General features: G+C 47.0%; 1 protein-coding gene across 1 annotated transcript in view; it reads left to right on the top strand.

The window, feature by feature from the left end:
- The first annotated feature begins 1,234 nt into the window (after positions 1–1,234).
- SULF2 (sulfatase 2) overlaps positions 1,235–24,290 on the top strand; it is a 115,912-nt gene continuing 92,856 nt past the window's right edge. Inside the window, exon 1 of the mRNA XM_040434883.1 lies at positions 1,235–1,353. The gene's annotated coding sequence lies outside the window, so the exon portion shown is untranslated. The remainder of the gene's footprint in view (positions 1,354–24,290) is intronic.

Genomic DNA, 24,290 nt, shown 5'->3' with positions numbered 1-24,290 from the left:
TACTATCTTTCAGAACGGTGGTCTGAAACCTGTGCCTCCTCTGATGTCATTGGAGATGCTGGGAGTTGTAGTTTCACCACAGCGAGACATCTATATGCTGCAGATTCTACAACATCAATAAATTGCTCTCCTGAAATACCACTCCGCTGACTCAAGTCTGATCTCCCACAAGGTCAGCACATTTCTCTGACTATGTAAAGAGCGGTATATACAGGAGGCAATGATCGCCTGCTCGTGAGACGGTCACATGGGGCTCGATTGTGGACGATCATGTCCTGCCATCACACTGTTGCTGATCACATCTTTTAGGACGAAAATCATCGGCCGTGTGTCCAGGGGATGTGCCGCTAACAATAATGGAAACTGCAGCTCGCCAACTTGTATATATCGTCAATCGGCACTAGTTACGGCCAATTTAACCACCTGTCTTAGTTCATGCCCTCCTCAAGATCAGCAAACTCCTCAAATACTCTGCGCTGCTGGTGCATGATCTGACATTGACCCCCATGTTATTCACAGGCATTGTCTTTTTTAACATGTCTTCGGCAGCCAGTCAGGTCAGGCTAGTTATGCTGCCAAAATAACAGAAGCTACAGTAGACTTCAAGGTCCACTGAGCGCCACTCTGATGTGTTCTACATGGGATCCAGCCCGCTACTATGGCTCCCATTACCTACCACAGTGGAGATGTGACCAGCACCTTAATTTAATGCGATTGATTAACCGCCATGTTCGTCCCGTTATCACGACCCACGCTGTCTTCTCACCGATGTGAGCGATAAGCCGATGGTGACACCTGTGAGAAATCCATGACTGTATTACTGTAATACATAAGAATGGCTGTAATATAATCCTGTTGTTATATCTGCCACAGCCGCCAAAATACAAAGTGGTCATATCCCTCAGCTTCAGAGAACCTGGAATGGCCACAACCATGAGGTGAACAGTCACTGCCATGGTCAACTTACCTCCACTATGAGGTCCCCACTGAATATTACCTCACAGAATCTATACCCTCACCTAAAACTGACCCCTGAGGCTCACACTGGAGTCCCCGTCCACACAGCGGTCCTCCACCGCCGCACACACGATGGAGAGGACAGGGTCGTGTGTGACCGGATCTCCGCTCTCCCCGGGCTGCCAGTGCCTGTGGCGGGAGTCTCAGGGGCTGTGCGAATCCGGCAGTGGGCGGGGCTATGGGTGTGGCGCAGCAGCCAGGCAGTAGAGGGCGGAGCTCCGAGCTTTCAGCCTCACAGTGCTGACTCGCTGAGTCGGCTGTCGGGTTCAGTCACCTGCGGCTGAGGTTGGAGCTGCGGAGTATCCGGAGAGGATAGCGGCGGCTGGAGCATGACAGGTACGTGTGGCCTGCGCAGTGTCCTCCCCGTGTATACGGCGTCTCACCGTTCTGTGATGTGTCACTGTGTGTGAACTAGCACCGGCAGCCCAGACACATACATGGGGATATCCACGTCCTGAACCCGTCCTGTGTACAGCTGTTGATGTGTTCCGTACGCCGTCCTGTCACATAGCGGCTGATGTGAATACTGTACACTGTCTTCATAAACTACAGTGATATCCTCTGTAAACCATCCTGTCATAGATATATCCTCTGTTAAACCATCCTGTCACACGCAGTGATATCCTCTGTTAAACCATCCTGTCACACGCAGTGATATCCTCTGTTAAACCATCCTGTCACACGCAGTGATATCCTCTGTAAACCATCCTGTCACACGCAGTGATATCCTCTGTAAACCATCCTGTCACACGCAGTGATATCCTCTGTAAACCATCCTGTCACACGCAGTGATATCCTCTGTAAACCATCCTGTCACACGCAGTGATATCCTCTGTTAAACCATCCTGTCACACGCAGTGATATCCTCTGTTAAACCATCCTGTCACACGCAGTGATATCCTCTGTAAACCATCCTGTCACACGCAGTGATATCCTCTGTTAAACCATCCTGTCACACGCAGTGATATCCTCTGTAAACCATCCTGTCACACGCAGTGATATCCTCTGTTAAACCATCCTGTCATAGATATATCCTCTGTAAACCATCCTGTCACACGCAGTGATATCCTCTGTAAACCATCCTGTCACACGCAGTGATATCCTCTGTAAACCATCCTGTCACACGCAGTGATATCCTCTGTAAACCATCCTGTCACACGCAGTGATATCCTCTGTTAAACCATCCTGTCACACGCAGTGATATCCTCTGTAAACCATCCTGTCACACGCAGTGATATCCTCTGTTAAACCATCCTGTCACACGCAGTGATATCCTCTGTAAACCATCCTGTCACACGCAGTGATATCCTCTGTAAACCATCCTGTCACACGCAGTGATATCCTCTGTTAAACCATCCTGTCACACGCAGTGATATCCTCTGTAAACCATCCTGTCATACACAGTGATATCCTCTGTTAAACCATCCTGTCATAGATATATCCTCTGTAAACCATCCTGTCACACGCAGTGATATCCTCTGTAAACCATCCTGTCACACGCAGTGATATCCTCTGTAAACCATCCTGTCACACGCAGTGATATCCTCTGTAAACCATCCTGTCACACGCAGTGATATCCTCTGTAAACCATCCTGTCACACGCAGTGATATCCTCTGTTAAACCATCCTGTCACACGCAGTGATATCCTCTGTAAACCATCCTGTCACACGCAGTGATATCCTCTGTAAACCATCCTGTCACACGCAGTGATATCCTCTGTTAAACCATCCTGTCACACGCAGTGATATCCTCTGTAAACCATCCTGTCATAGATATATCCTCTGTAAACCATCCTGTCACACACAGTGATATCCTCTGTAAACCATCCTGTCACACGCAGTGATATCCTCTGTAAACCATCCTGTCACACGCAGTGATATCCTCTGTAAACCATCCTGTCACACGCAGTGATATCCTCTGTTAAACCATCCTGTCACACGCAGTGATATCCTCTGTAAACCATCCTGTCACACGCAGTGATATCCTCTGTAAACCATCCTGTCACACGCAGTGATATCCTCTGTAAACCATCCTGTCACACGCAGTGATATCCTCTGTTAAACCATCCTGTCACACGCAGTGATATCCTCTGTTAAACCATCCTGTCACACGCAGTGATATCCTCTGTTAAACCATCCTGTCACACGCAGTGATATCCTCTGTTAAACCATCCTGTCATAGATATATCCTCTGTAAACCATCCTGTCACACACAGTGATATCCTCTGTAAACCATCCTGTCACACGCAGTGATATCCTCTGTAAACCATCCTGTCACACGCAGTGATATCCTCTGTAAACCATCCTGTCATAGATATATCCTCTGTAAACCATCCTGTCACACACAGTGATATCCTCTGTAAACCATCCTGTCACACGCAGTGATATCCTCTGTAAACCATCCTGTCACACGCAGTGATATCCTCTGTAAACCATCCTGTCACACGCAGTGATATCCTCTGTAAACCATCCTGTCATACGCAGTGATATCCTCTGTAAACCATCCTGTCACACGCAGTGATATCCTCTGTAAACCATCCTGTCACACGCAGTGATATCCTCTGTAAACCATCCTGTCATACGCAGTGATATCCTCTGTAAACCATCCTGTCACACGCAGTGATATCCTCTGTAAACCATCCTGTCACACGCAGTGATATCCTCTGTAAACCATCCTGTCACACGCAGTGATATCCTCTGTAAACCATCCTGTCACACGCAGTGATATCCTCTGTAAACCATCCTGTCATACGCAGTGATATCCTCTGTAAACCATCCTGTCACACGCAGTGATATCCTCTGTAAACCATCCTGTCACACGCAGTGATATCCTCTGTAAACCATCCTGTCATACGCAGTGATATCCTCTGTAAACCATCCTGTCACACGCAGTGATATCCTCTGTAAACCATCCTGTCACACGCAGTGATATCCTCTGTAAACCATCCTGTCACACGCAGTGATATCCTCTGTAAACCATCCTGTCATAGATATATCCTCTGTAAACCATCCTGTCACACACAGTGATATCCTCTGTAAACCATCCTGTCACACGCAGTGATATCCTCTGTAAACCATCCTGTCACACGCAGTGATATCCTCTGTAAACCATCCTGTCACACGCAGTGATATCCTCTGTAAACCATCCTGTCACACGCAGTGATATCCACTGTTAAACCATCCTGTCATACGCAGTGATATCCTATGTAAACCATCCTGTCATAGATATATCCTCTGTAAACCATCCTGTCACACACAGTGATATCCTCTGTAAACCATCCTGTCACACGCAGTGATATCCTCTGTAAACCATCCTGTCATACGCAGTGATATCCTCTGTTAAACCATCCTGTCACACGCAGTGATATCCTCTGTAAACCATCCTGTCATACGCAGTGATATCCTCTGTTAAACCATCCTGTCACACTCAGTGATATCCTATGTAAACCATCCTGTCATAGATATATCCTCTGTAAACCATCCTGTCATACAGTCGAGGCCAAATGTTTTGAGACTGATATAAATTTTGGTTTTCACAAGGTTTGCTGCTTCCGTGTTTTTAGATCTTTTTATCAGATCTTTCTATGGTATACTAAAGTACAGTTATAAGCATTTTATAAGATTTTTAGCTTTAACAAATCTATCAAGTTTATGGAAAGTATTTCCGGTGTTATCCCTTCTTTTTCAAGACGTCTGCAACTTGCCCTGGCACGCTCAGTACCAGCTTCTGGCCCAAATCCTGACTGATGGCAACCCATTTTTACCTAGTCTGTGCTTGGAGTGACAAAAAGATCTGAAAACAGTGAAGCGGCATACTTTATAAAAACCATCATTTGTGCCAGTCTCAAAACTTTTGGCCACAACTGTACCTGTGCAGTGATATCCTCCATAATGTACCGCCCTGTCATAGCATACTGTATATCTCAAGATGAGTGGTGGAAATGACCAGCTTCGGAAGAAAGACCCCTGTCTGATCAGTGGGGATCTGACAGCTGGGGCCGCCGCTGAACATGAGAACTGGGTCCTTTCTCCCCAGTTTGTATTATGGAGAGGTGGCCACACACGCATGCTGCCGCAGGTAGCTGAGCGCTTGTATTCCACCATCTCCGGCAGTCCCTTACAGTAGAATGGAGTGGCCGATGTGCACGTGTGCCGCCAAGGACAGTGATTTTGCGCCACTCATCCCAGGATATCTCAAGCCAAGAGGCTATCCCCATACAAAGGGTACATTCAGTTGAAGGTGAAAAGAAATGGGTGTTAAAATCGGGTAAACTCTGTTTTTCATGGCCATTTTGCATTCGTGTGTGCTTAGTGATGGCTGTTACAAAAACCGATGAGATTTTTTATATTAGGCAGTTATTCAGTAGTGGCCAGAGTTTGTGTTCTCCTTGCATGCTTTTCCCAGCACACGTGTGTGCAAACAGCTGATATATCATTTCTTTATATGCTATGACTAAGCGTGCATCAGCACTCAAAACGCGTAAGCAAAGTGTATTTCAACTTTTGTATATGTCTTTGAAGATTAAATGAAGATTTTAGTAAGTGCTGAACACTGCCGCTTGGATATCCTTCAGACACCGCCATACAGCAGGTGATATCCCCAATATACACACACTGGGGGTTATCCTCCATAGGACAGCAAGCAATATATGCGATTGTCCTTTCATACACAACCCGACATATAATCTATCGAACACCATATAATATACGGGCAAAGGCAATTTTTACCAGTTTAATGGTTAACCTTGCTCTGGTAAGTAAGGGCTTTTTGCAACAATGTGTTGTATTTTTGATGTCCTTTTCCATCAGCTATAGGACATATAATACCATATACCGGTATGCAGGACGCCATACTAAGGCTACATTCACACGAACGTATTTTGTTTCCCTGTCCGTTCCGTGTTTTTTTTGTGGATAGGATGCAGACCCATTCATTTCAATGGGTCCGCAAAAAATGCGGACAGCACACCGTGTGCTCTCCTAATCAGTATGTCCGTTCCGTAGCCCTGCAAAAAAAATAGAACATGTCCTATTCTTGTCCGTTTTGCTGACAAGGATAGGCATTGTTACAATGGATCCGCAAAAAAAAAAACAGATGCCATACGGACGTCATCCTTTTTTTTTTGCGGATCCGCAATTTGCGGACCGCAAAACACATACGGTTGTGTGCATGTAGCCTAACTCGGAGCATCATACACAGCATATAGCGGTCAGCAGGCTTCGGCACTCCTGCTGTTGTGAAACTACTTTTCCCAGCATGCTTCTATGAAATCGGAGCAAGTATGCATGCTAGGAGTTGTAGTTTCACAACAGCTGGAGTGCCGGGGGTTGCCCACCCCTGTTATAGTGCATAGTAAGTAAATGTTTGACACATAGAGTATACATCTATCATATATTATGTATAGCATTGTGTACACCTATAATGGATAGAATATCACATACCGGTAATACTATATATATATCTCCATCAAGGGAATCGTATACTACACATCCTATGGCAGAACATCATTGTGTCTTAGATATTATAATATACAGCACATGATATATTACATTATAGAACACTATGTGATAATTTTCTCTGCATCTTGTGGGTATGACGCTGTGTGATGTATCTAGGGATATTATCTATATAATGCCATGTAATGTGTCCGGGTGATATTCTCTATACGATGTAGAAATGACACTGTATGATGTGTGCGGTGATATCTTCTGTATAATGTGGATATGACTCCATGTGAGGATATTATCTATGTAATGTGAATATGATGTATGCGGGGATATTCTCCATATGATGCTGTGTGATGTCTCTGGAGAGATTTTCTTCGTAATGCGATTAGGAAGTTGTGTGATATATCTGTTGTTATCCTCTGTATCAGTGATGTCCAACCTGTGGCCCTCCAGCTGTTGCCGAACAACAACTCCCAGCATGCCTGGACAGCCTACAGCTATTAGGGCATCCTGGGAGTTGTAGTTTTGCAACAGGTTGGGCATCCCTGCCCTATATCAAGGGTAAGCAAGCTTTGGCATTCCAGCTGTTGTAAACCAATATTTTCTGTATAATGTGGATATGACACCGTGTGATATATCGGGGATATTTTCTGTATAATGCGGATATGACGCCGCGTGATGTATCTGGGCATATTCTTTATATAATATGGATATGGGAACCTTTGGGCGGATTGTGGGTTTTTATTTCTTAGAATTTTTTTTTTTTGTTAGATAGACTAAATTTTTTAGAAATGTTTCTTAATAGCTGCAATTATCAGGTAAAAGTCATCCATGTCATAGCGTGGGTGAAGTCTGCTCCCTGTTTACGTTGAATAATTCACTCTGCGTGATGTTTCCCCGGTAGAGCAGCAGCGGGGGTTCATTCTGGTCCGGTCGTTGGAGGGGGAAAACGCCATCGGCTTTGAAGATTCTGTTTTGTTTTGCTGGGGCTCCTGCAGAGAAGAGCAGAAAGAGCACGAGATTTCCAATTAACTTCTTGTGTAATCTCTTTCTGGAGGTTGTCAGTGCACTGACTAAAAGTCCCCGGGACAGTTCAGCAGGCGATTGCTTTCCTTTCTGGCAATCACCTGCTCTTTAGTGGAGGAGACCACAGAATTGATATGCATCTCCTCCACAGTGTGGGCAGGAATGATCTTGAATGCTGTCGCTCATCCTCATACAGAATCAGTGTTTGCCGGCAGCAGAGTGTGTTTAGACAGCACGATCTGCTGCTGGCAAACAATGGTTTAGGTGTCTGCACAAGTGATCCAATTACCTGACGGACGTTCCAGGTAATCAGTGGCACCTTTACACCAGCACATAATCGCTAACTAGCATTCCTATGAACACTCGTTAGCGATTATCTGGTGGATTCGCGGCCAGTGTAAAGGGCCCTTAAGGCCACTTTCACACAGTCAGTGTTTGGTCAGTGATTTCCAAAACTAGGAATGGAAGCTACACAGAGAAAAGGTATGATGAAAAAATGTCTACCTGTTCTATGTTTTTGACAGCACCTGGTTTTGGTTTACAATCACTGACCAAACACTGACTGTGTGAAAGCAGTCTAAGGCCTCTTTCACACGGGCGAGATTTCCGCGCGGGTGCAATGCGTGAGGTGAACGCATTGCACTTCACTGAATCTGGACCCATTCATTTCTATGGGGCTGTGCACAAGAGCTATGATTTTCACGCATCACTTCTGCGTTGCGTGAAAATCGCAGCATCCTCTATTTTGTGCGTTTTTCACGCAATGCAGGCCCCATAGAAGTGAATGGGGCTGCGTGAAAATCGCAAGCAAGTGCGGATGCGGTGCGATTTTTTTTTCCCGCTTGGTTGCTAGGAGACGATTGGGATGGGGACCCGATCATTATTATTTTCCCTTATAACATGGTTATAAGGGAAAATAATAACATTCTTAATACAGAATGCTTAGTAAAATAGGGATGGAGGGGTTAAAAAAAAAAAAGAATAATAATTGAACTCACCTTATCCACTTGTTTGCGCAGCCCGGCTTCTCTTCTGTCTTTTCTTTGATGCCCAGGAGGAAAAGGACCTGTGGTGACGTCACTGCGCTCATCACATGGCCCGTCACATGATCCATCACCATCCATCATCAGAGAATGGCGTGCACCATGTTCTCGTCACCCGGCACAGTGGATAAGGAGGGAGTCCCTCTCCACTGTGACGCGGTGACCACTACCACTAATGAAAAGATTTAAGGGGAGGGGCTGTGAAACTGCCGCTGACAACCAATGAATATAATACTGAGGAGGGTGGGGGCCCCTGTGGTCACTGCGCCACCAATGAATATAATTAACCTCTACATACAAATGTATGTATGAGGGGTTAATTGACGGGGTTCAGCGGGATCGCCATTCCTTGTATTGAGGCCGCGTACATTTGTATTTAGGGGTTAATTATATTCTTTGGTGGTGCAGTGGCCAACAGGGCCCCCCATCCTAAGTATTTTAATTGGTAGCAGTGGCAGCTTCCGATCAGAGCCCCAGCGGTGAAATCGCGGGGTTCTGATCGGTTACCATGGCAGCCAGGATGCTATTAAAGGGCAGCAGGGACAGTGTAAAGTCCTATTCACCCTAATAGATCTAAAAAAAATAAAAAAAAAGTACAAAAAATAATATATATTAAAAGTTTAATTCATCCTCTTTCCCAATTTTACATATAAAAATAAATAAACAATAAAAAAATACATATTAGGTATCGCCACGCCCGAAAAAATCCGAACTACTAAAATATAAAAAAAATATCCTATGCTGTGAACGCTGTAACATAAAATTCGGAATGCACGCTGCTTTTTCAATGTTTTATTTTTCTTTCGTTTGGTATCGAATGGTATCTAGTATTGCAATACTTTTTTATGGTATCAAAATCAAATCAAATCATTTTGGTATCGTGACAACCCTAGCGGACATATTCTATTTTTCTGGAGAAAGAACATACAGATGCGGGAAGCACACGGATGATCCATTTGCTTTCTGCATCCATATGTCCTTTATGCAAAAATATAGAATATGTCCTATACTTCACCGCAAAATGTGGACCACGGAACGATTAAAGTCCATGGTTCCACAAAAATGTGGATGCAATACGGACGATATTTATATTTTGCGCATACAAAAATGCATAGGTGCATGAGGACTAAGGCTTGTAATATAAGCGGAGCTCCAGACCGCAGCTTGACTTCAGTTTAATCATGTAAAAAGCACTCATTCCATCCTTCATGTTCAATCCTGCCGAGATAAACCTGGGGAAGGGGGGTGTCAAATTCTTCTTCATCCCTCAAGTGAGCTTTACTAGAGCCTTAGGCCTCGTTAACATTTCTAGGTTTTTGAGGAGGAAAATAAGAAAAAAAAATATTTTGAACAGAAAGGTGTCCTTTTGGTGGGTTTTGAACTAATGGTGGTCTGTGGATGACACTATTATGGGGGCATCTGGGGATGGCACTGTTATGGGGGCATCTGGGGATGACACTGTTATGGGGGCATCTGTGGGTGGCACTGTTATGGGGGCATCTGGGGATGGCATGACAGCATCTTAGGCTGGGTTCACACTTGAGCGTTTTACAGCGCGTTCAAACGCGCTGTAAAACGCTCAACACATGAAAACCAATGCTTCCCTATGGCCCTGGTTCTCACTTGAGCGTTTTACAGCGCTGAAAAACGCGCTGTAAAACGCCCTACGCTCAAACAAGTACTTGAGCTTCTTTGGGGCGTTTTGACGCGCGTTTGTGGCCATAGGACATTGCAGTCAATCACACAAACGCGCGTTTACTATTGCAAAAAACGCTCGTCAAAAACGCGCATTAAACGCGCATATCAAAGACGCTCAGGTCTGAACCCAGCCTTATGCTATGTGTCATCCACAGATCCCCCCCCCCATAACAGTGTCCCTGTGTAGTGAATAACCCCCAATACAGGGGGTGGGAGTCGGCATCTTGTTTTGTATTGGCAGCCGTGCCCGGTGCAGTCACTGTATTCTACTACACCGGGCCCCGCTCACTGTAGTAATCATATAAGCAATGTTAAACTGTAAATTCATTCATCCAGGCTGTAGTATGGTACTTACTACTAACTACCATAGCAGGCCGGGCGAGCAGGCGGTAGGCGGCAGCGTAAGTCACTACGTCACGCGCCTGCTCCTCCCACTTTATGAATGAAACAGGCGCTTGATGTAGTGAGTTACGTTGCTTCCTACCGCCCGCTCGTCCGGCCCGCAGCAGCGCGGCAGCGATGTATCAGTGTAAAATTGCAGCATTCGCCCCATAAGACGCAGTGCTATTTTTCCCCCCACCCTTTGGGGTGAAAAATACGGTAACTCCGAATGTTTTTCACAGCTGAGAGTTTGTTACAGTTTTATCCATCTAGACAGTCCTCTGTAAGCTAAACACATCAGCAGTACAATTCTATAAACTGCTGATTGTTTGTTACAATGTATCAGTCTGGGCGGTTTCTCTCACACAGCTACACAGGAGTAAACTCTCTTCCTTGTCAGGTACTTATAGTGACATAACTAGTGGTCAAACAATGGTGGTTATTGAACGACTCATGGGGACATCTCTCTCTGCTGCTGCAGAGATTCATGTGACACCACCTGCCGCTGTAGCTGTCAGTCACAGCTGTCAGACATTGCCCTGAGCGCTCCTGTCACCTGGAGAGATCTTCCAGAGAGATGTCCAGACAAAAGATCATTAGACTCTCCAGAAAATGATAGCATGATTGTCCGGTTTCTTGTGTGATTGACAGCTGAGGTGACCGTGTCCTCTGTCCCATCTGCCACGCGGTTAGGTTGCTTCTGTGTAGTGGGCATTGCTGCAGACAGACTTGACACCCAGGTAGTTGATAATGATAGTTGATCCAGGATTGATTAGTTACGTTGGATTGTGGAGGATTCAAAGAGTCTCCGTTTGCTGCGATTACCGCCACACTGCTCTGGTTTTGGCGCCTCGCCCACGTTCTTCCCTCATTCTCGAGATGGACGCCTGGGCAGTCCTGACAGCTAAGGTTCATATTGTGTCTGGGGCGAGCGGCTTCTGCATGAATTCTGGAAATATTTGTGGTTTCGGTTCTCTTGTCGTTAGAGCGAAGATTCGTGTAAGGAGGCAGTGACCAGAGAGGAACATGTGGAAGAGTTTGCCATCTGGATGGTCACCTGGCTCCTGAGGATCCTCTCTATTACATCCAGATGTCCTGTTCATGTCTGGATGAGGGGGCTTGTCGTATGTCACCTACATGGAAAAAGGTCATTATCTGAACTGTGGAGCTTGGATACTGCAATCAGTGAGGGGCAAAAACCACAGCGGGGCCTGTTTTTCCTGTACCCTCAGCAGGGAGAAGTATTAGTTCTGTACGGGTTGTTAGTGTCTGGGTGTAAAGAAGAATGTACTCGTCTACTGACAGCAAAAAAAGACCCTGGAAATGGTGAGAAATGAATGCACAAAGTCTCATTAGAAAGTAGCAGACCTCATCGGTGAATGATTTGGACGCGGCTGCCTCGGAGTGTCTCTGTTTCCACGGCTGTGTCATCTTCCAGTTCTCATTACTCGGAATGTGGGGAAACTCTATATTCCACTTTGATCTCCTACTTCTGTAGCTGAAGTCCCTGCGGACGGGAGCAGAACTATTAACACTGAGGAGTGCGGCCAGTTCTACAGCATTTTCTACGTAACTTAGACCCAGACATATGTAAAGGCACTTTGAGCAATTTTTCCAATTAATCTAACTCACTACTATTTGCCTTATTTTAATATATGCCTAAATTCCCTCTTAAAACTTAACTTTTAATGTTACTTGTTATTAAATTCCTTCATTGACCATTATATTGTTTCTGTTAAAATTGTGTCGCCTCATTATTCCTAGTATTGTTATACTTTGTGCTATAATAAGTATGGTAAGAGACTGGTAGCCGCGCGCTGGCGCGTCTCTTACCACATGTATTTTAGCACAAAGTATAACAATACTAGGCATAATGAGGCGACACAACTGATAATTTTAACAGAAACAATTTAATGGTCAATGAAGGAATTTAATAACAAGTAACATTAAAAGTTAAGTTTTAAGAGGGAATTTAGGCATATATTAAAATAAGGGAAATGGTAGTCAGACTAATTGGAAAAATTAGCAGTTCTACAGCACACAGCATTGCGGGAGGAGACGAAGGAAGCTCTGCGGGGATTATAACATAACAATTGTGGTAGAGGCTAAAGGTAACTGACGAGAAGGAGCGCCCAAACCACTGCCCTATGCTGGCTGAGTTGTGCCGGGAGCCAGGAGCGTGGGTAAGCCTAGAAGTGGGCATACCCTGAAGGGGACTGAGGAGCGAGAGAGAGAGAAAAGAAAAGGGTGGGTGTGATCTGGAAGCGGCCAGAGGAGGCGGGAGCTGGCGCTTGTGAGCGGTCAGACGCCCCTCCCACAAATTCAGGCTGACATATCAGCCTTCCAACTTGTGGTAGAGGCTAAAGGTAACTGACGAGGAGGAGCGCCCAAACCACTGCCCTATGCTGGCTGAGTTGTGCCGGGAGCCAGGAGCGTGGGTAAGCCTAGAAGTGGGCAAAAAGAAGCAAGGAGACTGGAATAGCGGAAAACCATTGAATGCGCCCTCAGAGCACGAGATTACGAAAGCCTGGGATATCTCGACCTTCGGGTAAAGAATGTACCTAGCAAAACAAGAAGACTGCCCCATTTCCGATCACGTGGGCCGGGACCCCCTTTTTTTGGAAGCAGCCGAAGCTGCCCCGATACGGAATGAGTGACCGGTGATGGTGAGTGGGTCATACCCGAGACCTGACGCCAAGGTCCTAAAATGGGATATAAATTGGACAGAAGACAGGAACCTTCGCGAAAGGCAACAGCTGGAACGCACGCCGACTCTGTGACCGGAAGTAGCGCTGCCAGAAGAGAACATGGGGGCGCCGGCCGGAGGCGACTTGGTGGATCAGGGAACGAGGGAAGGAGACTCACCCGACCTACTAGAGACGTGGGAGGTGACGTACGGGCGGCGAGCAGGCCACTTGAGGACTCCAGGTGAGAAAGCGAGGCGGCTCCTGACTCGGCGGCTGTGATCTGGAAGCGCCCAGAGGAGGCGGGAGCCGGTGCTTATGAGGGGTCAGACGCCCCTCCCACAAATTCAGGCTGACATATAAGCCTTCCAACTTATCATATATGTGTGTTTTTGTTTTTTGGTAATATTGAGTATATTCTCACAGATAGCTTTTCATCTTTTTGATAATTCTCGGTTATACTTTTTTTTGTGTCGAGTTAATTGATTAATTCGAGTAATCGTTTCAGCCCTAAGCTCCACTGTGTAGTTGAGTACATATGGAGGCTGGGCGATCAGCCATCACACTTTTCTCCAGATTGTGTTCTAACATGTAAACACTTGGGGGCACACTTAAGACCGGCGACTTAGACGCTGGGGAGGCAGCGCTCATAACATGTTTCACTGCTATCTGGAGAATGTATCCCAGGAAATAAGAAACGACTCCACGGGCAGATGGCGGGGGCTGAACGCTTCTCCAACCCTGTACATGGAGCACCACACTGTGGAGGTATAGAAGGCTGGGTACCACCCCTAATAGCGGTGTAATGGCAGCCAATATTATTGGTCACCTATTACATCCTTTTCCTGTGAAGGAGCCAGACGTGCTGTATGTTTAGGACTCGTGCACACAATCATATCCATTTTGCGATCTGCAAAACGCAGATATCAGCCGTGTGTGTCTTGCATTTTCCCATTCCAGAAGTCCCCCTCTATGGTAAAAATGCCTATTCTTTATCTGCAAAAGGTACAAGAATAAGAAATGTTCTGTCTTTTTATGTGGGACACTGGAACAGAGATATGAATGTGGACATGGCTTTTTTTGTGGCCCCATTAAAATGAATGGGTCCACATCCAGTCCGCAAAAAAATGTGGATCTGATGAGAATACGGTCTTGTGCATGGGGCCTAATACGTTGGAGTCCTCAGTGTCTGCTCCAGTCAGTCAGAAGAAGGCAGTGGGTTTGAAGTCTGGAAGACATATGAACTTCCCCTTCAGACCCAGCCTATACTATACTATTAAGAGTTTTCTTAAAGGGAAGATCCAGTCTTCACTTAATAAAGCTTAAAGGGGTAGGGGCTAGGATATGCCCCCAATGTCCTATTGATGTGGGTCCCTCCTTAGAACAGAGCCCTCAAAGCGATGAAGGGCGCAACACACATGGTCAGCCGCCCTCCATTCATTTCTATGGGGGTGCTGAAAGTAGCCGAATATGAATGGGACGCCCACCGTGAAAATGCAGCCCCAGCTATCATTTCTTTGGGGCTTACGGAAATAGCCGAGCCATTGCTCGGGTATTTTTGGCACTCCCATAGAAATGAATGGAGGCAGGTGCGTCCACTCTAAGGATAATTGTGGGTCCCAGAGGAGGGACCCACACCTATCAGACATTGGGGGCATATCATAGCAATATGCCCCCAATGTCCAAGATGGGAAATACCCCTTTAATCCCTGTATAAAGTAAACTTTAACAGACCTTGAGGGAGATATATCCCAGCCCCAGAATTGTGGCACCAAAAAGCAGTAATTTTTTGTGCAAGCCCCATTTTGTGTGTTTGTCTTTGCAGTGAAACTCATATTCTATAGATTCATTGCACACAGAGTGATCTATTTCAAGCTTTTCAGGGGTCAATTATTAAGACCGACGTTTTAGACACCGTTCTTAATAACCACTATATATCTGGCGGTGGATCCATTGAAGTTGTGAAGAGGAGCAGGCCTCTACATAACTTCGGCGAATCCAGCGCCAGTCTAAATGTAAGCCAGCTTCCTTGCTGGATTACATTTAGACCAATTTCTATGCCTAAAACAGGTGTAGAAAATGAATGAGACACCCATTTTAGACCTGGCGGGAGCGGGGAGAAGTCGCAGATTGCAGCGTGACTAACCGTTGCTCCACAATCTGTGCCTGAAATACGCCTAATGTAGGCGGATTTCACAATAATAACTCCCTTAGTTCTTTTAATGTTGATCATTATGGCTTACAGCTAGTGAAAACCCAAAAGTCAGTATCTCAGAAAATTGTAAAATTATAAGATCAATTAAAAAAATAATTTCTAATACAGAAATGTTGGCCTACTGTATGTGTACAGTATATGCATTCAGTGCTTGGTCGGAACTCCTTTTGCCTGAATTACTGCATCAATGCGGTGTGTCATGGAGACGATTAGCCTATGGCACTGCTGAGGTGTTGTGGGAGCCCAGATTGCTTTGATAGCGGCCTTCAGCTCGTCTGCATTGACGGGTCTGGTGTCTCTCATCTTCCTCTTGATAGTACCCTATAGATTCTCTATGGCAGGGTTTCTCAACTCCATTCCTCAGGACCCACCTACCAGTCATTTTTTCAGGATTTCCTTAGTTTTGAGCAGGTGATATACCGTATTTTTCACCCATAAGACGCACCCCCCCCCCCCCCCAAAAATGGGGAAAAAATGTCCCTGCGTCTTATGGGCCGAATGCTGAAATGGCAGGGCGGTGCAGTCACTGTAGTCCGGCCCCGCCGCTCCAGTGCTGCACTATACAGATATAAAATGTCTCATTCAATTAAAAGTGATTCAACATGCCCCCCCCCCCCCCCCTACTTTTAATATTACCGTACATCCTAACAGCTTCTGTAGAATGCAGGCAGGCAGGCTGGGCGGGCGGCAGCGTAACCCCCTGATGTCAGGTGCCTGCGCCGCCTACTTTATGAATGAAGCAGGCAGCGCAGGCAAGTGACGTCAGTGAGTGACGCGCCGGCCCCCCTGCCTGCCTGCATTGTACAGAAGCTGTTAGAATGTACGGTAATATTAGGAGTGAGGGGGCATGTTTAATCACTTAATTGAATGAGACATTTTATATTTGTATACTGGAGCGGCGGGGGGGATCTGTGGATGACAGTTTTATGGGGAACATCTGTGGATGGCACTGTTATGGGCTGGGGGGTCTGTGGATGGCACTGTTATGGGCTGGGGGGTCTGTGGATGGCACTATTATGGGGTGGGGGTCTGTGGATGGCACATATATAACAGTGCCATCCACAGATCCCCCCTGTAACAGTGCCATCCACAGATCCCCCCTGTAACAGTGCCATCCACAGATCCCCCCCCTGTAACAGTGCCATCCACAGATCCCCCCCCTGTAACAGTGCCATCCACAGATCCCCCCCCCTGTAACAGTGCCATCCACAGATCCCCCCCCCTGTAACAGTGCCATCCACAGATCCCCCCCCTGTAACAGTGCCATCCACGGATCCCCCCCCTGTAGCAGTGCCATCCACGGATCCCCCCCCTGTAGCAGTGTCAGCCACGGATCCCCCCTGTAGCAGTGTCAGCCACGGATCCCCCCTGTAGCAGTGTCAGCCACGGATCCCCCCTGTAGCAGTGTCAGCCACGGATCCCCCCTGTAGCAGTGTCAGCCACGGATCCCCCCTGTAGCAGTGTCAGCCACGGATCCCCCCCTGTAGCAGTGTCAGCCACGGATCCCCCCCTGTAGCAGTGTCAGCCACGGATCCCCCCCGTAGCAGTGTCAGCCACGGATCCCCCCCGTAGCAGTGTCAGCCACGGATCCCCCCCGTAGCAGTGTCAGCCACGGATCCCCCCCCGTAGCAGTGTCAGCCACGGATCCCCCCCGTAGCAGTGTCAGCCACGGATCCCCCCCGTAGCAGTGTCAGCCACGGATCCCCCCCGTAGCAGTGTCAGCCACGGATCCCCCCCGTAGCAGTGTCAGCCACGGATCCCCCCCGTAGCAGTGTCAGCCACGGATCCCCCCCGTAGCAGTGTCAGCCACGGATCCCCCCCGTAGCAGTGTCAGCCACGGATCCCCCCCGTAGCAGTGTCAGCCACGGATCCCCCCCGTAGCAGTGTCAGCCACGGATCCCCCCCGTAGCAGTGTCAGCCACGGATCCCCCCCGTAGCAGTGTCAGCCACGGATCCCCCCCGTAGCAGTGTCAGCCACGGATCCCCCCGTAGCAGTGTCAGCCACGGATCCCCCCGTAGCAGTGTCAGCCACGGACCCCCCCTGTAGCAGTGTCAGCCACGGACCCCCCCTGTAGCAGTGTCAGCCACAGATCCCCCCCCCCTGTAGCAGTGTGTCATCCACAGACCACCATTAGTTCTAAACCCACCAAAAGCACACCTTGTGGTTAAAAAAAAAAATTCTTCTTATTTTCCTCCCCAAAAACCTAGGTGCGTCTTATGGGGCGAAAAATACGGTAATTAGTGTCCATGCATCAGGACTTACCCCACAGAATGAATACCTGTGGTATTCTCAAATCCTGACTGGTAGGTGGGCCCCGAGGATCAGAGTTGAGACACTCTGCTCTATGGGGTTTAGGTTAGGCGAGTTTTCTGGCCAATCAAGCACAATGATACCGTGGTTAATAAACCAGGTATTGGTACTTTTGGCAGTGTGGGCAGGTGCCAAGCCTTGCTGGAAAATGAAATCAGGATCTCCATAAAGCTTGTCAGCAGAGGGAAGCATGAAGTGCTCTACAATTTCCTGGTAGATGACTGCGCTGACTTTGGACTTGTAACACAGTAGACCAACACCAGCAGATGACATGGCATCCCAAACCATCACTGACTGTGGAAACGTCACAATGAACCTCAAGCAACTTGGATTGTGTTCCTCTCCACTCTTCCTTCAGACTCTGGGACCTTGATTTCCAAATGAAATGCAAACTTTACTTTCATCTAAAAACAGCACTTTGGACCACTGAGCGACAGTCCAGTCCTTTTTCTCTTTAGCCCAGGTGAGATGTTTCTGACGTTGTCTTTTGGGTCATGAGTGGCTTGGCACAAGAGATGGAACAATTGTAGCTCGTGTCCTGGATATGTCTGTGTGTAGTGGCTTTTGAATCGCTGACTCCAGCTGCCGTTATCCCTCTTACTTGTGTTCCTTTTTCTGCCACACTTTTTTTCCTTCTATTCAACTTTCCATTAATATGCTTGTGAACAACCAGCTCACTTCTGAACAACGGTCAAGTCAGCATCTTCCCCATGATTGTGTAGCCTACTGAACCGGTCTGGGACCATTTTAAGGCTTATGAAACCTTTGCAGGTGTTTTGTGCTGATTAGAGTGTGACACCATGACGCCACAATATAGAACTTTTTTACAATATTCTAATTTTCTGAGATACTGACTTTTGGGTTTTTCGTTAGCTGTAAGCCATAATCGTCAAGATTAGAAGATCTAAACGCTTGAAATAGACCACTCTGTGTATAATGAATCTGTAGAATGAGTTTCACTTTTTGAATTGAATTACTGTAATAAATTAACTTTTCGATGCTATTCTAATTTATTGAGATGCTACTGTATTTATCCCCAAACTGATCTCGGTAGCAGTACAAATGTCTCTCCTGCCCTGCAGAGTAGTTTTGCCCTTCTCTCTCTGGACCTCCTGTGTGCTGTAAATAATGTATCTGAAGCATCTCTGTTGGTCTGGTTAATGAGGCGTGGTGGCTTCAGTGCCTGTTGGCCGCTGCCATCACCCTGGTCTCCCGGATACATTTGCGCGATGCTAAATGTCTTGTTTTCATGCTGTGAGAACCGGTTGCTGAATTTTTGTTCTTTAGTAGAAGTGAGATTTAATGAAATGCGCAGCAAGCTCCATTGTTCTGCCGCTAATGACCCGTTTAACCTCCGGGTTCAACCTTTGTGTCCCGGTGCCCTGGGAAAAAGTGCAGGTTTCCTGAGCTGCCGAGAGCACCCCCCAAGCACCCTGGCCCCCATTATTATGTAACTGGAGAGCTGGAGTTAAGCAAAGAATGAGAATGAGCCCCCTCAACCGCCCCTTCGTGCGATCCGTACATCTCCATGAATGAGCTTTTGTCACTGTTGATCCATGCGCTGTGAAAAGGCGAAAAATACGAAAAAACAGGGAGAAGCGATGGACAGAATGTGCAATGTTCCTGGGTCTCTGGCAGAAACAGAGCAGAGCAGGCAAATATCAGAACATTGGCCAGGTGGGTTGGCAGAAATTTGGGAATTTTTGGGGCAAGTTGATGGTGACAATTGAGGAGGAGCGAATCGACTTCAGATGAAACATCTGAAGTCGATTCGCATTAAACTTCAGTACAGTATTAGAATGTATTGGCTCCGATGAGCCAAAGTTATTACTTTGCGAAGTCTCTCGTGACTTCGTGTAATAACTTCATAGATTAATTTTTACTGAAAAAAAAATACATCATTCCCCAAACTCTGGTTCGGTTCCAAGTGTTTTTTATTTTTATTTTTTGGCTTACAAAAATCCCCCAAAACATTACAGCTGAGGACCACTAGACGTTGGGGGCCACTATGGGGGTTTGGGATTTTATAAAAAAAAATTAAAATTAAAATGGCAATAAAAAATCATCTATTTTTTTTAAAAGCCATTTTTAATGGCCATTAAAAACAGCCAGATGGTCAGAAAATGGATGCCATCCTGGTTGAAAATGGCCATGAAACACTTATAGCGTGTCCGTTTTTCAAGGCCATTCGTGTGACTGTAGCCTACGCAAATGACATCTTGGTTACAGACAAACAGGATTGAGTAATGGAGTGGCCAGCCCAAGCCCCTGACCTCAATCCCATAGAGAACTTGTGGGGTAACACACAAAATGTGGTTTATGAGGTAAAACCCAAAAATGCTGAAAAACTCTGGAATGTAGTCCAATTGTCCTCGACTGAAATACCCGTTCACAGGTGCCAGAAGTTGGTCGACTCCATGCAATGCAGATATCAGGCAGTTCTCAGAAACCGTTTTTATGCCGCTAAATATTAGTTCAGAAATTCAAAGTGAAATCTCAAACATATTTTTAGTTTATACATTAAATTTTTGAGTTTTTAAAGAAAAATGCAGCCTAACATTCCTTTTCTTTACTTTCTGTAAAGGATTAACACAAACTGGATAAATGTTGTTAGGCTTATTGCACACGACAGTATATTTTCACCGTCCGCAAAACGGGGTCCCGTTTTTCCGTGATCCGTGACCGTTTTTTCGTCCGTGGGTCTTCCTTGATTTTTGGAGGATCCTCGGACGCTTCTAGTTAGAATATACTACAAACTGTGTACATGACTGCCCCCTGCTGCCTAGCAGTATCCGATCTCTTACAGGGGGCCGTGATCAGCACAATTAACCCCTCAGGTGCCGCACCTGAAGGGGTTAATTGTACTATCATATCCCCCTGTAAGAGATCAGGGCTGCCAGGCAGCAGGGGGCAGACCCCCCCCCTCCCCAGTTTGAATATCATTGGTGGCCAGTGCGGCCCACCCCCTTCCTCCCTCTATTGTAATAATTCGTTGGTGGCACCGTGTGCGCCCCCCCCCCCCCCCCCCCTTCCTCCCTCTATTGTAATAAATCGTTGGTGGCACAGTGTGCGCCCCCCCCCCCTTCCTCCCTCTATTGTAATAAATCGTTGGTGGCACAGTGTGCGCCCCCCATCGGCCCCCCCTCCCTCTATAGCATTAACAACATTGGTGGCCAGTGTGCGGCCTCCCATCTCCCCCCCCGATCATTGGTGGCAGCGGGTTACTAGCAATAGTACAATAGTAAAAGATTCATACTTACCTGGGAGCTGCGATGTTCGTGTCCGGGCGGGAGCTCCTCCTACTGGTAAGTGACAGTTCATTTAGCAATGCGCCGCACAGACCCTGTCACTTACCAGTAGGTGGAGCTCCCGGCCGGACACGAACATCGCAGCAGCCACCAGCAGGTAAGTATGAATCTTCTACTATTGTACTATTGCTAAGTAACCATGGCAACCAGGACTGTAGTAGCGTCCTGGTTGCCATGGTTACCGATCGGAGCCCCAGCGATTAAACTGGGACTCCGATCGGAACTCCGCTGCCACCAATGATGGGGGGGGGGGGGAGATGGGAGGCCGCACACTGGCCAACAATGTTGTTAATGCTATAGAGGGAGGGGGGGCCGATGGGGGGCGCACACTGTGCCACCAACGAATTATTACAATGGAGGGAGGGGGGGGGCGCACACTGTGCCACCAACGAATAATTACAATAGAGGGAGGGGGGGGGGGCCGCACTGGCCACCAACCTATTATTACAATAGAGGGGGGGGGGCCGCACTGGCCACCAATGATATTCAAACTGGGGAGGGGGGGAGGGTCTGCCCCCTGCTGCCTGGCAGCCCTGATCTCTTACAGGGGGATATGATAGTACAATTAACCCATTCAGGTGCCGCACCTGAAGGGGTTAATTGTGCTGATCACGGCAGGGGGCAGTCTTGTACACAGTTTGTAGTGTATTCTAACTAGAAGCGTCCCCATCACCATGGGAACGCTTCTGTGTTAGAATATACTGTCGGTTCTGAGTTTTCACGAAGTGAAAACTCAGCTTTGAAAAAGCTTTTATGCAGACGGATCTTCGGATCCGTCTGTATAAAAACGAACCTACGGCCACGGATCACGGACACGGATGCCAATCTTGTGTGCATCCGTGTTCTTTCACGGACCCATTGACTTGAATGGGTCCGTGAACCGTTGGCCGTGAAAAAAATAGGACAGGTCATATTTTTTTCACGGCCAGGAAACACGGATCACGGATGCGGCTGCAAAACGGTGCATTTTCCGATTTTTCCACGGACCCATTAAAGGTCAATGGGTCCGCGAAAAAAAACGGAAAACGGCACAACGGCCACGGGTGCACACAACGGTCGTGTGCATGAGGCCTTACTGTGATGATTTGGAAGTGAATTTGTAGTATTCCCAGTGCATTTGCATTTATGGAAATAAAAGTTATTATAATTGTGCATTTTATTATATCTAATTTTTTTTTAAACCCGCTGCTTTTTAAAAAAAAATTTAACACTACTGTATAAGTACATATAGTGCACAGATAGATACAGCGGGATAGTGCTCTGGCTATGGATCCCATTGTATGTGGTGACCATACACATAACATACTCCCACCCTTTCCTTCCCCAGGACTAGATCACTATGAGTTTTCAGCCTCTGGATGACAGCGATCAGTTATCTTTAAAATAAAGTAAGAAATTGATGCACTAAGGGGGAAATTTATCAAGACTGGGATTCCCATACTTCAAACTGGATTCCCCTGTGCTGGAACAAAATGCACCTAATTTATTAAGCGGCAAATGCCAAGAGCAGGTGTAGACTTGAGCTATAGCCTACGCCAGTTTCCAGCATAAATGATAGTAAATGTGGTGGGCCAGAGAAGCCCCGCCCATCACTCTAAGCACCACCCCTTTTTTACCATTTTGGAAAAGTTTTTAAATAGTTGCACATATTGGCGCAAATATGGCATGTGCCATAATGTGCGACTTTTTTTACGCCACAATAGCGGTGTAAATAGCTTAATAAATGTCCCCTATTGTCTGTTAGGAAAATGCAAACCATTCTTCGGGGTCTTCCTTTGCAGCAGATTGCGGCTCCTATAAGCCGAATATATACATATGGATAGATAATATGCCCTGGTACTGCACACGATGGGCTCTGGTCAGACGCTTATCTCCAGTTGGTTGCAGTAAAGGATGCAGTCTGTCATAGATGATGATACTTCTGGGTTCATAGATGTGTGGATAACCCCAGGTTTTTAGAACCGCGCACAGTGGGATTCTTAAACGGGTGACAGCTAATCTTGGTAGGGAGGCTTTCTGTCTAAGAGGATTAGTTCCAGAATAAGCGGTGAGGGCCGTCAGGGCGAGCTGCGTCCTGCTGGGAAATCCGGATTGTCTTGTCAGGGTCTGTTAGCTTTGGATAGAGCTGGGTGGTCTCTATGAGACTCCCACTGAGGGTCTCCCAGAAACAAAAGATGAGGGGTCGTCTGTCTCAAAGACTGAGAACAATGACAGTGGCATTCAGTGACCTGGTTCCGTGGGGGACTGCGCAGGACTTTTTATTGATGGTTGCAGATACGTATCTGATATTTCCCATCCCCCCACCATCATCTAATATTCACAGTGTGATTGGTGTCACTTCTCTCATTATCATTATAATTGTGTCTTTCACGTGTGACCAGGGAGGTGCAGAGGCCCCCCCCCCCACTCCGCCCTCGCCCAGACTTCCCCTTAGCAAACAGATAATAGAACAACATGAGCTGCCATAATGGAAGCCAAAATCTGAACTGACCGCCATGTAATTGGACTTGTACGTGAATGGAAGATGATCACTGGTAAGTGTTTACATGTGCACCTGCCTGCATCATTATAACCTGATATATCTGCCTCCTATAACTGTAACCCAATATATCTACTATGTATCGGCGTAACCTGACGTATCTGCCCCGTATGTCGGCGTAACCTGACGTATCTGCCCCGTATGTCGGCATGACCGCAGGTTGGCCATCCCTGACCTAGTGCATCTACCTGGGATCAGTCTAGTCCTCGGTTCGCCCTGTAGCATTATAACCTGATGTATCTGCCTCCTATAACTGTAACCCAATATATCTACTATGTATCGGCGTAACCTGACGTGTATCTGCCCCGTATGTCGGCGTAACCTGACGTGTATCTGCCCCGTATGTCGGCGTAACCTGACGTGTATCTGCCCCGTATGTCGGCGTAACCTGACGTGTATCTGCCCCGTATGTCGGCGTAACCTGACGTGTATCTGCCCCGTATGTCGGCGTAACCTGACGTGTATCTGCCCCGTATGTCGGCGTAACCTGACGTATATGTGCCCCGTATGTCGGCGTAACCTGACGTATATCTGCCCCGTATGTCGGCGTAACCTGACGTATATCTGCCTTGTATGTCGGCGTAACCTGACGTATATCTGCCTCGTATGTCGGCCTAACC

The sequence above is a fragment of the Bufo bufo genome, chromosome 6, assembly GCF_905171765.1.
Source record: "Bufo bufo chromosome 6, aBufBuf1.1, whole genome shotgun sequence".
Taxonomy (NCBI): domain Eukaryota; kingdom Metazoa; phylum Chordata; class Amphibia; order Anura; family Bufonidae; genus Bufo; species Bufo bufo.
The sequence above is the reverse complement of the archived record's forward strand: the minus strand, read 5'-3'. Positions and strand labels throughout refer to the sequence as shown.